Source organism: Echinops telfairi, unplaced genomic scaffold (assembly GCF_000313985.2).
Source record: "Echinops telfairi isolate 266 unplaced genomic scaffold, ASM31398v2 ScPeMD7_24;HRSCAF=84, whole genome shotgun sequence".
Taxonomy (NCBI): domain Eukaryota; kingdom Metazoa; phylum Chordata; class Mammalia; order Afrosoricida; family Tenrecidae; genus Echinops; species Echinops telfairi.
Window position 1 is genome coordinate 5,057,936 of NW_022103921.1, and position 12,555 is coordinate 5,070,490.

A 12,555-nucleotide genomic window follows, 5' to 3' on the forward strand; every position below is an offset into this window, starting at 1 on the left:
CATTGGTACAGATAGCAACTGGAAACACAGGGAATCCAGGACAGATGACTCCTTCAGGACCAGTGGTGAGAGTTGCGATGCCTGGAGGATGGAGGGAATGTGGGGTAGAAAGGGGGAACCAATTACAAGAATCTACGTATAGCCTCCTCCCTGGGGGATGGACAGCAGAGAAGAGGGCAGGGGGGAGACGTCGGACAGTGTAACATATGACAAAATAATAATAATTTATGAATTATGAAGGGTTTATGAGGGAAGGAATGTGGGGTAGAAAGGGGGAACCGATTACAAGAATCTACGTACAGCCTCCTCCCTGGGGGATGGACAGCAGAGAAGAGGGCAGGGGGGAGACGTCGGACAGTATAACATATGGCAAAATAATAATAATTTATGAATTATGAAGGGTTTATGAGGGAATGGGGAGTGGGGAGAGAGGGGAAAATGAGCAGCCAATATTAAGGGATCAAGTAGAAGGCAAATGTTTTGAGAATAATGATGGCAACAAATGTACACATGTGCTTGACACAATGGATGTAAGTATGGATTGTGATAAGAATTGTATGAGCCCCCAATAAAATGATTTTTTTTAAAAGAGTGAACAGGTGGAATCTAGCCTGTCAGTAAGGTCACAGCCTGATACCTCTGTGTGGGCATGGTTTTCTCATGAGGATCCTGGGAACTTTTTCTCTTTCTCCCTGGAGGTAGGACACATGGTCTCTCTCTGTTTTGCCTTACTTTTAGGAGCCACACTCAAAGAGCTGGAGAAGCCACGTGGAAACCCTGGCCTGTGCTGAAATGCCTCCACTGCCACTGTACCCACAAGATATTGGACCCACTGGCCTGTGATCTTGCATTTTGCATCCTTGCATGTGCTGCGTGAGTCTGAAGAGGGAGTTGTGGACTAGTATAGGACTTATGGTCTAATATCAGACTTATGGACTTGATCTGGACTGAGCAGGGATGTTTTCTTAATATACAGTTACTCTTTGATATAAAACTCTTTCTTATATGTTTTTGAGTCTCTGGATTTGTCTTACTAGTCAACCCAGACTAAAATAGGCAGTGAGAGGCCTCCATTATTTTCTCTCCACCTTTATACGAAGTTGTGTGCCTTAAAGGCTGGAAGGTAATCAAGCGGCCATCAAGCTCTGAAGCAACAAAGCCCACATGGAAGAAGCACACCAGCCTGTGTGACAACAAGGTGTCGATAGGATCAGGTATAAGGCATCATCAGAACAAAAAATCTTACCATAGTGAATGATGGGGGCAGTGCGGAGTGGAGACCCAAAGCCCATTAGTAGGCCACTGGAGATCCCCTTGCAGAGGGGTCTCCGGGAGGAGATGAGCCAGTCAGGGTGTGATGTAGCAACGACGAGAAATACAACTTTCCTCTAGTTCCTAAGTGCTTCCTCCCCGCTCCCACTACCATGACTTGAATTCGACCTTGCAAGCCTGGCTAGACCAGAGGATGTACACTGGTACAGATAGGAACTGAAAATCCAGGAAATCCAGGGCGGATGAGCCCTACAGGACCAGTGGTGAGAGTGGTGAAACAGGGAGGGTAGAGCGGGAGTGAGTAGGAAAGAGGGAACCGATTACAAAGAACTATATGGGACCTCCTCCCTGGGGGATGGACAACAGAAAAGTGGGTGAGGGGAGACGTCGGACAGGGCAAGATATGACAAAATACCAATTTATAAACGATCAAGGGCTCATGCGGGAGGGGGGAGCGGGAAGGGAGGGGAAAAATGAGGACCTAATGTCGGGGGTTTAAATGGAGAGAAAATTGTTTTGAGAATGATGTACAAATGCGCTTTACACAATTGATGTGTGTATGGATTGTGATAAGAGTTGTATGAGCCCCCAATAAAATGTTAAAAAAAAAAGTTGTGTGCTTATTTTGGGTCTCTTACTTCTCTATAAAAGATTAATAATTTGTTTTTCCATTGCTTAAAGAATGGAGTTGGGACCTGGATCAGCATTGCAACGGATTTATGGATTTCTTTATGTAGTGTTTTCATAATGTTAAACTATTTTTACCATGAACATGTAATATTCTTTTTGCATTTTTCATATGTTTGACATGAACGTGTATGTCACTAAAGATGCCAAATCCACTTCAGATTTACGCCCTCCTTTTTCAGCCACTGAGACCAATTATTTAGATCTCAGGGTTAAGAACTCTGGAGGGGTTTTTTGTTTGTTTGTTTGTTTTGTTAACCCCCCTCCATATCTTTTGTCTCCCTGCATCTCTCCCCTCACCCTTTTCCCAACCCAGTCCCTGGCCTCCTCCTAGTCATCAAACTCTTATCTATTGGTGTATACACCATTGCGTCTTCTTTGTTTATCCTTATAACAATGGTAATACTAAATATTTATCTTTGTAAGATTGACTGAGTTTACTAAGTGTAATGTTCTCTAGTTCTGTCCATGCCTTGCAGCGTTTAATAGAGTTATCATCGTTTTTTTATAGATGTATAAAATGCCATAGTATGAATGTAGAAGAGCTTTATCCATTCCTCAATAGTTGGGGTTTGGGGTTATTTCTGCATTTTTATTATTGTGGAATTGTTGCAATAAACATATGTGTACTTATGTCCATTCATGTTATTCTTTTAATTTCTTTAGGCTATATAGAATGAGTACTCTTCTTCCACTTATGTATCTCTTAGTTTCTTGTAATAGGATTCTGTAGTTTTCTTTATACAAGTCTTTTGTTTCTCTGGTTAGTTTTATTCCTAAATCTTTCTTCTTTTACGTGGCTATTTAAATAGTATTGTTTTCTTTATTTGTTTCTCAGAGCTCTAGTTGTTAGTATAAAAGCGTTCAATTAATTTCTGTGAGTGGATCTTGTATCCTGTCACATTAACACATCTTTCAATTGTCTCCATTTTTGTCAAGTATTTGAGGTATTGTACATATAAAATCATATCATCGGCAAATAGAGAAAATTTCAATTCTTCACCATTTTAGATTCCTTTTATTTCTTTTTGCTGTCTAATTGTTCTGGCTAAGGCTCCAGCACAGTGTTGAATAGAGGAATGATAGGGGGTCTCCTTGTGTAGTTCTCCTTCATAAGGTGGACACTTTCAGGTTTTTCACATTGTGTGAGATGTTGACTGTTGGTTTCATATATGGCCCTTATTGCGTTGAGAAATATTCCTTCTATTGCTATATTGTTGAGTGTTTTATCAAGAATGGGTATTGGATATTGCCAAATGCCTTTTGTGTGTTGATTCACAGGATCATGTGGTTCTTGTTGTTTGCTTTATTCATATGGTCTGTGTTCATTTGAACAGTTAGTGTGTTTCTAGAAACTTATCCATTTCATCTAGGTTTTCAAATTTGTTATAATACAGTCTTCCATAGTACTGTGTTATTATTCTCTTTGTTTCATTTAGTTTTGTTGTGATGTCACCCTCTCATCTCTAATTCTTGATATTGGCATCTTCTCTTTCTTTTACTTTGTTACCAATTTGTAAACGAAGTTGCCATTAGTTTGTCAATATTGTTAATCCTCTCAACGAACTAACTTCTTGTGATTTTTTCCCCTTGATTTTATTTTCCATTTCATTTATTTCTGCTCTAATCTTTATTCTTTCTTTTCTTCTCATGGTTAAACGTTTATTTCTTTCTCTTGTTCTAGTTGTTAAATATGCTGAGTTCAGGTATTGATTTTTCTTTTTCTTTTTTTCATGTGTAGATTGATTGCTATAGATTGCCTTCTAATAACTCTTTTTTGCTATGCCCTAAAGGTATGTTGTGCTTTTATTCTCATTTGTATCAAGGATGTTTTTTTAAGTTCACCCATTATTTCATCCATAGCCCAGTTGTTTGTAAATACTGTGCTCTTTAATTCCCATGCATTTAGTATTTTGCCCTTGTTTTAATAGTTTATTATGAGTTTAATAGCATTATGATCTGAGAAAATGGAGTGTAAAATCTCAATATTTAAAAAAATTTATTAAGACCTGTTATGTGGCCTAACATATGGTTTACTGTAAAGAATGTTCCATGTGCAATGGAAAAGAATGTACCGGCAATCTGTGTTGTTTTGGGATGGAATGGTCTGTATATGTCTAAGAGGACAAGTTGGTAAATTTTGTTGTTTAATTCTTTTTTTCCCACTTTTTTATTCTTTCGGTAACTGGTATTCTATTGATGTTTTGATGATCAGGATAGAGAAATTATAAACAATTTGTACATAATTCTTTTTGTTGTTGTTCAGGGTCACATTAACTATATTTCTGATGCTTGAGCTTGGGAGGGGATATGTGGACCAACAGTGTATCCACTCTTCTGCCATCAGTTGAGGATGTCCTCAGAAACTGACTTAGCTCAGTATCCACAGCAAAGGGAAGCCAAGAGCTCTTCTCCAGATCTCCGGCCCACTCCGGATCTCCAGCTAGCAGTTACATTTTCATCAGATTGGCAAGGTAACAGGGTTGGGGGGAACAGCACAGCTGCAGGAGGTAATTCAAGGTCTTACAAGCTAGTGTACACTTTTTGCTAATTGAGCTGGCAGAGTTTGGAGACGTATTGGAAGAGCCAAGGTGTTCTTTGGAGAAGCAAGAGAGGGAAGAAGAGTAAGCGGGCTAACCCCATGCCATCTTCCCAGAAGAGATTGGTCACTTTTGTACAATCTTTTCTCTTCTCCATCTTTATTGAGTTTATTTCCTGGTGATCTGCCTTTCCTTAAGAGTTCTGTATTGAAGTCTTCTACTATTATTGCCACATTGTGTATTTCTCTCTTCAACTCTGTAAGAGCTTAATTGATGTATTTCTGAGAGTCTTTCATTGATTGCATATATGTTAATTATGGTTATATTTTCTTATTCTATTATTCCTTTAATAGTTATGTAGTATCCTTTTTTCTCTTTTTCCTCAAAGTCATTTTATTGGCGTTTAATATCGCCACTTCTGCTTTTATTTACTTGGTGGGAGGTGTGTCATGAATACTTTTATAAATGTCCCTCCATCTTTTGATTTTTGGTCAATTTTGGTCTTTTTCTAAAACTTATGTTTCTTGTAGGTAGCATGTTGGTGGGCACTTTTTTGCTTAGCTAGTCAGCTACTCTGTGTCTCCTGGTGGGCACATTTAAACCATTACCATTCAGAGTCATTAGTGATATATGTGGGCTTATTGCTGTCATTTTTCTGTGTGTTTGTGTTTAGTTGTGGCGTTTTCGAGGCTTTATTGAATTCTTTGTTCTTCCTAACTGTCTATGTTTTTTTCCCCAACATTAAAAAAAGCACTTTATTAGGGGCTCATACAACTCTTATCACAATCCATACATACATCAATTGTGTAAAGCACATTTGCACATTCATTGCCCTCATCATTCTCAAAACATTTGCTCTCCACTTAAGCCCCTGGCTTAAGTCTATTTTTTTAAATTACTGTTTTCAGTCTGTTGATTTCTGGTTGGTGATGTCCTCTATGTTGCCCTCAGGATTGTCTACTGTTATTATTTATTCTCTTTACAAAGTATTCCCTTTTGTATCTTTTCTATTTCTTCTTTCTTAAAAAAGAAAATCTTTAAATTTCTCATTGTCTGGAAATACCTCTATGTAGGTCTGGCTTGTTTAGAGAAACAAATCGTGTAGCACTCACATGTGTTTAAGAAAGAGCTTTATAACAAAGAGTGATTATATCTCAAGAAAACATCCCAGCCAAGTCCAACTCAAGTACACAAGTCTGATGCTATTCCATAAATGTCTCTTTCCTCATGTAGCTGCAGACCGATGATGCAGAAAGGTGAAGCAGAGCGCAGGAAGGTAACAGACGGGTGGGTGCAAAGTCACATAGAGACAAGGTTGGTGGAAACATAGCAGGGGACCAACAGCTCTCAGGGTTCAGTGGCCTACACAGGGCTGCTCCTTGAGGCAGATGGAGACCCAGCCAGAAGTAAGGTGAAGAGGCAGAGAGAAAGAGTTCCCCGCGTCTCTAACTCTTATACAAAAAGCCTATGTCACCAAAGACGTGTCAGCAGGCGTTGGCACACCCTTACTCTTACCCATGAATGTCTAGTTGACATATCCATAACCATGACAACCTTTATTTCTCCCTCATATTCGAGGGATAGTTTTGCTGATTTTAAGAGTCTTGATTTTCAGATTTTCCCCCTCTCACAGTTTTATATATCAGGAGGCAAAAACAAAAACAAACCTGGAATTTTTTTTTTCAAAGTACAGTGAACCCTCGCCACTTCGCGCTTCGACTTCCGCGGCTTCACTCTATCGCGGTTTTTGCGTAACAGCGCATGCTCTGTCATGACTGCCACCGATTGGCTCATACTGTACACGCTTGATGCCATAAATAATATAATAAATAATAAATGATAATTGTAACGTCCAAAATGTCTTACTGTATTTTCCCTTTTTCGTTTAATAAATTGGGTAATACAAGTGTAATGGTGACTAAAGGGTGTTTTTTCATGTCCTCTATGCTCTAACTACGAAAAGATTTGATTTACAAATAAGGACTCCTACTTCGCGGAATTTCACTTATCTCGGTAGGGTCTAGAACCGATTACCTGCGATAAACGAGGGTTCACTGCAATGTCTTAAAAATTTTTTTTTTTTACAAAGCAACCTTCTCACCTTCAAAATACTTTCCATTACACTTAATACATTTATCAAATCTGCGATTCCATTCTTGGAAACATTTTCAAACTTCTCTGTTTGGATGACTGACAGCACCTCCCTTGTTTTCCCTTTATCTCTTCTACATCGTCAAATCTCTATCCTTTCATGCCCCTCTTTATTTGTGGAAAAGAAAGAAGTGCATGGAGCGAAGTAAGGTGAGTAAATAAATACATGGGGAAAGATATGCATACTGCTTTTTTGCTGTATGAGCAGGTGCATTGTTGTGGTGTCAAAACCCGTCCCGTGTCTGCCACAAATCAGGTCTTTTTTGTTGCACACTGTTACACAGTCTTCAGACCTCTAAATAAAAAAAACTTTATTAACGTCTGACCTGGTGGAACAAACTCAAATGCACTATGCATCTACATTTTCATCTGTTTGAGAAGTTGATAGATGTCCAGAGTGAGATTTGTCATCAATCGACATTTCGCCTCTTCTTGAAATGAGAAAACCACTCATACACTTGAGTTTTACCCATAGTGCTGTCCTTGTAAGCTGTGTTCAACATCAGCTTTTTCCTAAGCAGGAAACAAAATTTCATAGCTATATGCCGTTCTCTTAAATCAGCCCTAACAAAAAATGAGGTTCAAGTAAACAGTTTTTAGGAAGAAATTCACTGTGACCAGAGAGAACCTTCCCAGGCAATGCCACTGGGTGCACTAACTCAGTGAGTTGTTCAATGTTCACCTAGAGGGAAATATGTGTACTTTGGGGGGCTGGGAGTGTTGGGGAGTACCCCCTCATGCACCATTCCATTGTCTTCTTGCCTGTACGGCTTCTGCTGATAATTATGAGTTTATTCTTATTGGTTTTGCTTTGTAAGTGACTGTTCTTTTTTTCCCAAAGTGGTAATGGCTGGAGCTTTCCATGCCAGCACACAAAGACACCCAGGGCTTTCCTTGCTAGTAATAGGTGATTCCCAGGACCATACTTACTGGGGGTGGTGGAGCAGCCAGGGCCTTCTTTGATGGCAGGAGGCACAACCAGGGTCTTCCTTGCCAGGAGATGGGGAATTGAAATCTTTTATTGTCATCAGCACATTCCTCAATTCTTCCTAAACTTTCAGCAAGCAAGGTTGTGTCCTCTGTGTATCACAGGTTGTTAATAAGCCTTCCTCTAATCCTGATGCCTCATTCTGTTTCACGTAGCCTAGTTTCTCAGATGATTTTTCCAGCATACAAATAGAATAAGTATGGTGAAGCGATACAACCTAGATATACACATTTCTTGATCTTCTATCACACTATATTCCCTTCTTCTGTTTGAATGACTGCCTCTTTGTCCTTGTGTATGTTTCGAAGGATCACAATAAAGTCTTCTGGAATTCCCATCCTTCTTAATGCTGTTCATAGTTTTATATGATCCACACAGTCAAATTCTTTGGAATAGTCAATAAAACACATGGAAACATCTTGCTGGTATTCTCAGCTTTCAGCAAGATTCATTTGACATTTACAATGATATCCCTTGTTCCATATCCCCTTCTGCATCTGGCCTGAACCTTTCACTGTATTGCTACAACTGTTGTTTAATTATCCTCAGTAAAATTTTACTTGTATGTGATATTAATGCTATTTTTCAATAATTTCCATATTTTGTTAGGTACAAATATGGATCTCTTCCAGTTGGTAACCAGGTAGTGGTCTTCCTTTTTTTTTTTTTTTGCATAGATGAATGAGTACTTCTACTGCTTCATCAACTTGTTAAACAGTGTGATTGGCAATCCATCAATTCATAGAACCTTGTCTATTGATAATCTCTTCAGTGAACTTTGGATTTCTTCCTTCACTACCATTGATTCTTAGTCATCTGTCAGCTTTTCAAAACGTTAAATGTTGATCAGTTCTCTCTCTTTTTACAGTGCTCTGCTTTCCTTCCATCTTCTTTTGACGTTTCCACCATCCATCATTCAACATTTTACCTATAGAATTTTTCAATATCACAACCCTAGGCTTTAAGTTTTTCTTTAGTTCTTTCAGCGTGGAATGACTTTGCAGAGTCAATAAAACACAAATAAACAAGATCCCTATGACATCAGCAATGATACACCTGCCACATACTCTTCTGAATCCACCTTGAATTTCTGGCATCATCCTGTTGATATACTACTGCAACCATTTAAAAATTATCTTTAGCAAAACTTTAGTTGTATGTGACATTAATTAGAAAGTTCAATAATTTCTACATTTTGTTGGATCACCTCTTTTGAAATGGGTACAAATATGGATCTTTACCATTTGATTAGCCAAGTAACTGTCTTTCAAATTTCTTGGCATGAAGCGTATGTGCTTCCATTGCTTGATTAGCTTGTTGAAGCATTTCAGTTGGTATTGTAACAATTGCTAGAGCCTTGTTTTTCACTAATACTTTCAGTGAATCTTGGACTTCATTTTTTTTTCCTACAGTGGTTGTATCGTTTAAAATCCCTCCAGAAATATATGAGGTTTTGAGACTACTCATATCCTCATCGACATTTGCGGTTCTCTGGGATTTGTTTTATTTTATTTTTAGCTTGGTTATTAATGTTTGTAGGAGCTCTGATGGTGTGGTGTTTATAAATTGTGTTGTAATCCACAAGGACTGCGTTTTGAAACCAATAGATGCTCTTTGGAAGAAAGATGAGGCTTTTTACTCCCGTGAACAGTTATAATCTTGGAAACTCAAAGCACCCATTCTACCCTGTCCTATACAGTTGTTACGAGTTCAATTGGCTTGATGGAAGTAAGTTTGGTATTTTGTTTCTAAATGCTGGGATGAGATGATATCTCAGTGTTGTTTTGATCTGCATCTCTCTAATAGTTAGTGATCATGAGCATTTCATCCTGTGTTTATTGGCCACTTGGATATTTTTTCTGGTAAGGTGTCTTTCATGGCCTTTGTCCCTGCCCCTTTTTTTCTTATGCACAGACTTAATGAAAATAGTACATGCTTAATGAAGCACATTTCAAGCTAAGTTTTATTGGTTTTGCTTTTGTTTTTATAAATCATTTTATTAGGGGGGGTGTCTTACAGCTCTTATAGCAATCCATACATCAATTATATCAAGCACATTTGTATATATGTTGCCATAATCATTTTCAAAGTATTTTCTTTCTACTTGAGCCCTTGATATCAGCTACTCTTTTTTCCCTCCCACCCTCATGACCTCTTGATAAATTATTATTATTTTCATATCTACATCGTCCACTGTCTCCTTTCACCCACATTTCTGTTGTTTGTCCTCCTCAGTGTGTGTGTGTGTGGGGGGTGTTATACATTGATCATTGTGATCAGTACCCTGTTTCTCCACCTTCTCCCCCCACCTTCTCCCTACTATCATGGTATCGCTACTCCCATTGCTGTTACGGAGGGGTTTATCTGTCCTGGAATTCGTGTGTCGAGAGCTTTTATCTGTACCAGTGTACATGTTCCAGCCTATCCGGATTTTTATGATAGAACTGAGGTCAAGATAGTGGGTGGGAAGGAAGCATTAGAGAACTAGAGGAATGTTGTGTGTTTCATTGGTGCTATACTAGACCCTGGCTGGCTCGTCCCTTCCTTGTGACCCTTCTGTGAGGGGATGTTCAATTGTCTACAGAGCGGTTTTGGGTCTCCACTCAAATCCCCCTCATTCTCATAGATATGATTGTTTGTTTGGGGTCTTCAGGTACCTGATACCCGATCCCGTTGACACCTCATGATATCACAGGCTGATGTGCTTCTTCCATGTGGCTTTGTTGCTTCCCTGCTAGATGGTCACTTGTTTAACTTCAAGCCTTTAAGACTCAGACACTATATCTTCTAATAACTGCCTCTTCCCATTTAAAAAAATTGGAATATTTGTTGTTGGAATATTTTGTTGAGATGTGGACATTGTCTATAAATTTGACAGATTTGTCCTTTGGCAAATATGCCATTGCCAATATATTATTCCTCAGCTTGTGGTTTTTCTTTTTACCCCTTTAGTGAAATATTGTAATGTATATAGATATCTAATTTTTCAGCGGTTCCAGTCATCTAGTTTGTCCTATGTTTCTACGTTTTTAGTTATTTTTGACAGTGTAAATGTGGCATGTATTAGGGCCCCTATGCCTGTCCTTTTTAAAAATGACCTCTAGAGTTTTAGTGTTTGCCTTTAGGTCACTGATTTGTCTTGAGTCCTTTTGAGGACCCTGCATGAGATATGGAACCTGCTTCCCTTTTCTACAAGTGCACATTCAGTTTTGCCAGTAGCATGCGTTACAGAGAATATCTCTTTCCCTTTTAATACGTTTAGATCCTCTTGTCAAATTTAAGCTATCCGTAGGTGGATTTACATCCAGGTTAAAAATTCTGTTCTTTCGTTCTGTCTGTGTGTTGTTGAATAACTACCAGGCAAGTTTAACTATGATAGCTGTGTGGTGATCTTTCATATCAGGAAGTAAAAGGCCTTCTCCTTTGCTCTTCTTGATTGGATCTTTGCTTATCTGTGGCTCCATCCTTTCTTTACAGAGCTGGTGATTAGTTTTTCTATCATTTTCAAGAATAGTGCGTCTCCATCAGGATTGCGTTGTACCTGAAGATCTATCGCTTTGGATAATATGCCCATTTTCACGATGTCACGTCATCTTATCTATGACGATCATTTGGTATTCTATGTAGCTGTTTTTGTTTCCTATGGCTTTATTTTATAGGTTTACTTCTGTAAGTCTTTTTCTCTCTGACTGTAAAGGCATCCAACTGATTCTTCTCACTTTGCTGAATCCTTGAATTAGTTCCAGTTACTTTCTTTGGTGTTCTAAGCAAATCATCTGAGTATCTGGACTACCGAAAGAAGAATGTGTATTGGAAGACTTATTAACAATCTGATATAAGCAGATGATGGGACCTTGCATGTTAAAAGTGAAGCATACTTGAGGACCTTACTGATGAAGATCAAAGACTACAGCCTCAAGTATGTATTATGCCTCAACATTAAACACACACACATCCTCACAGTTATACTAAAAAACATCAACGAGATAAATGGAGAAAATATTGAAGTTGCCAAGGATTCATTTTACTTGGTTCTACATTCAATGAAAGCAACGGTTAAGAAAGCAAGCAGTGTATTCCATTGGGAAAATATGCTGCAAAAACCCTCTTTCAAGTGTTAATGTGCAAAGATATCACTTGGAAGACTAGGCTTTCCTGAATCAAGCCATGATCTTTTCAATAGCCACGTATTCGTGAGGAAATTGGACAATTAAAAAGGCAGATTGAAGAAGCACCGATGGATTTAAAGTACGATGTTGGCAAAGAATATGTACTCTAGACTGCCAACCGAACAAACAAGTCGGTCTTGAAGGAAGCGCACCGATGATTCTCCTTAGGAAGGAGATGGAGAGACTTTGTCGCATGTACTTTAGTCACATCAGCAGGAGACACTAGAGCCTGGAGAAGGACCTCGGGTTTGATGAAGTAGGTGCTCAGTGGAAAGAAGAGGAACCCGGATGAGATGGATTGGCACAGTGGCTGCAACAATGGACTCAAATAGCAGCTGTTGTGAGCATGACTCAGGATTCCCTTCTGTTATAGATATGGTTAGTGTGAGTTGTGATCGACTGATCTGCGATCGACAAATTATGTATTTTTAATTGTAGGTTTGTAGTGGAGGAAAGGCTAAAGAACATTCAGTTCTTTTTTTTTTTTTTCTAATCAATTTATTAGGGGCTCATACCACTCTTATCACAATCCATACACACATCCATTGTGTAAAGCGCATTCGTACATTCATTGCCCTCATCATTCTCAAAACGTTTGCTCTCCACTTAAACCCCCGGCATTAGGTCCTCATTTTCGCCCTCCCTCCCCACTCCCTCCTCCCTCATGAGCCCTTGATAATTTATAAATTATCATTTTGTCATATCTTCCCTGTCCGATGTCTCCCTTCACCCAATTTTCTGTTGTTCG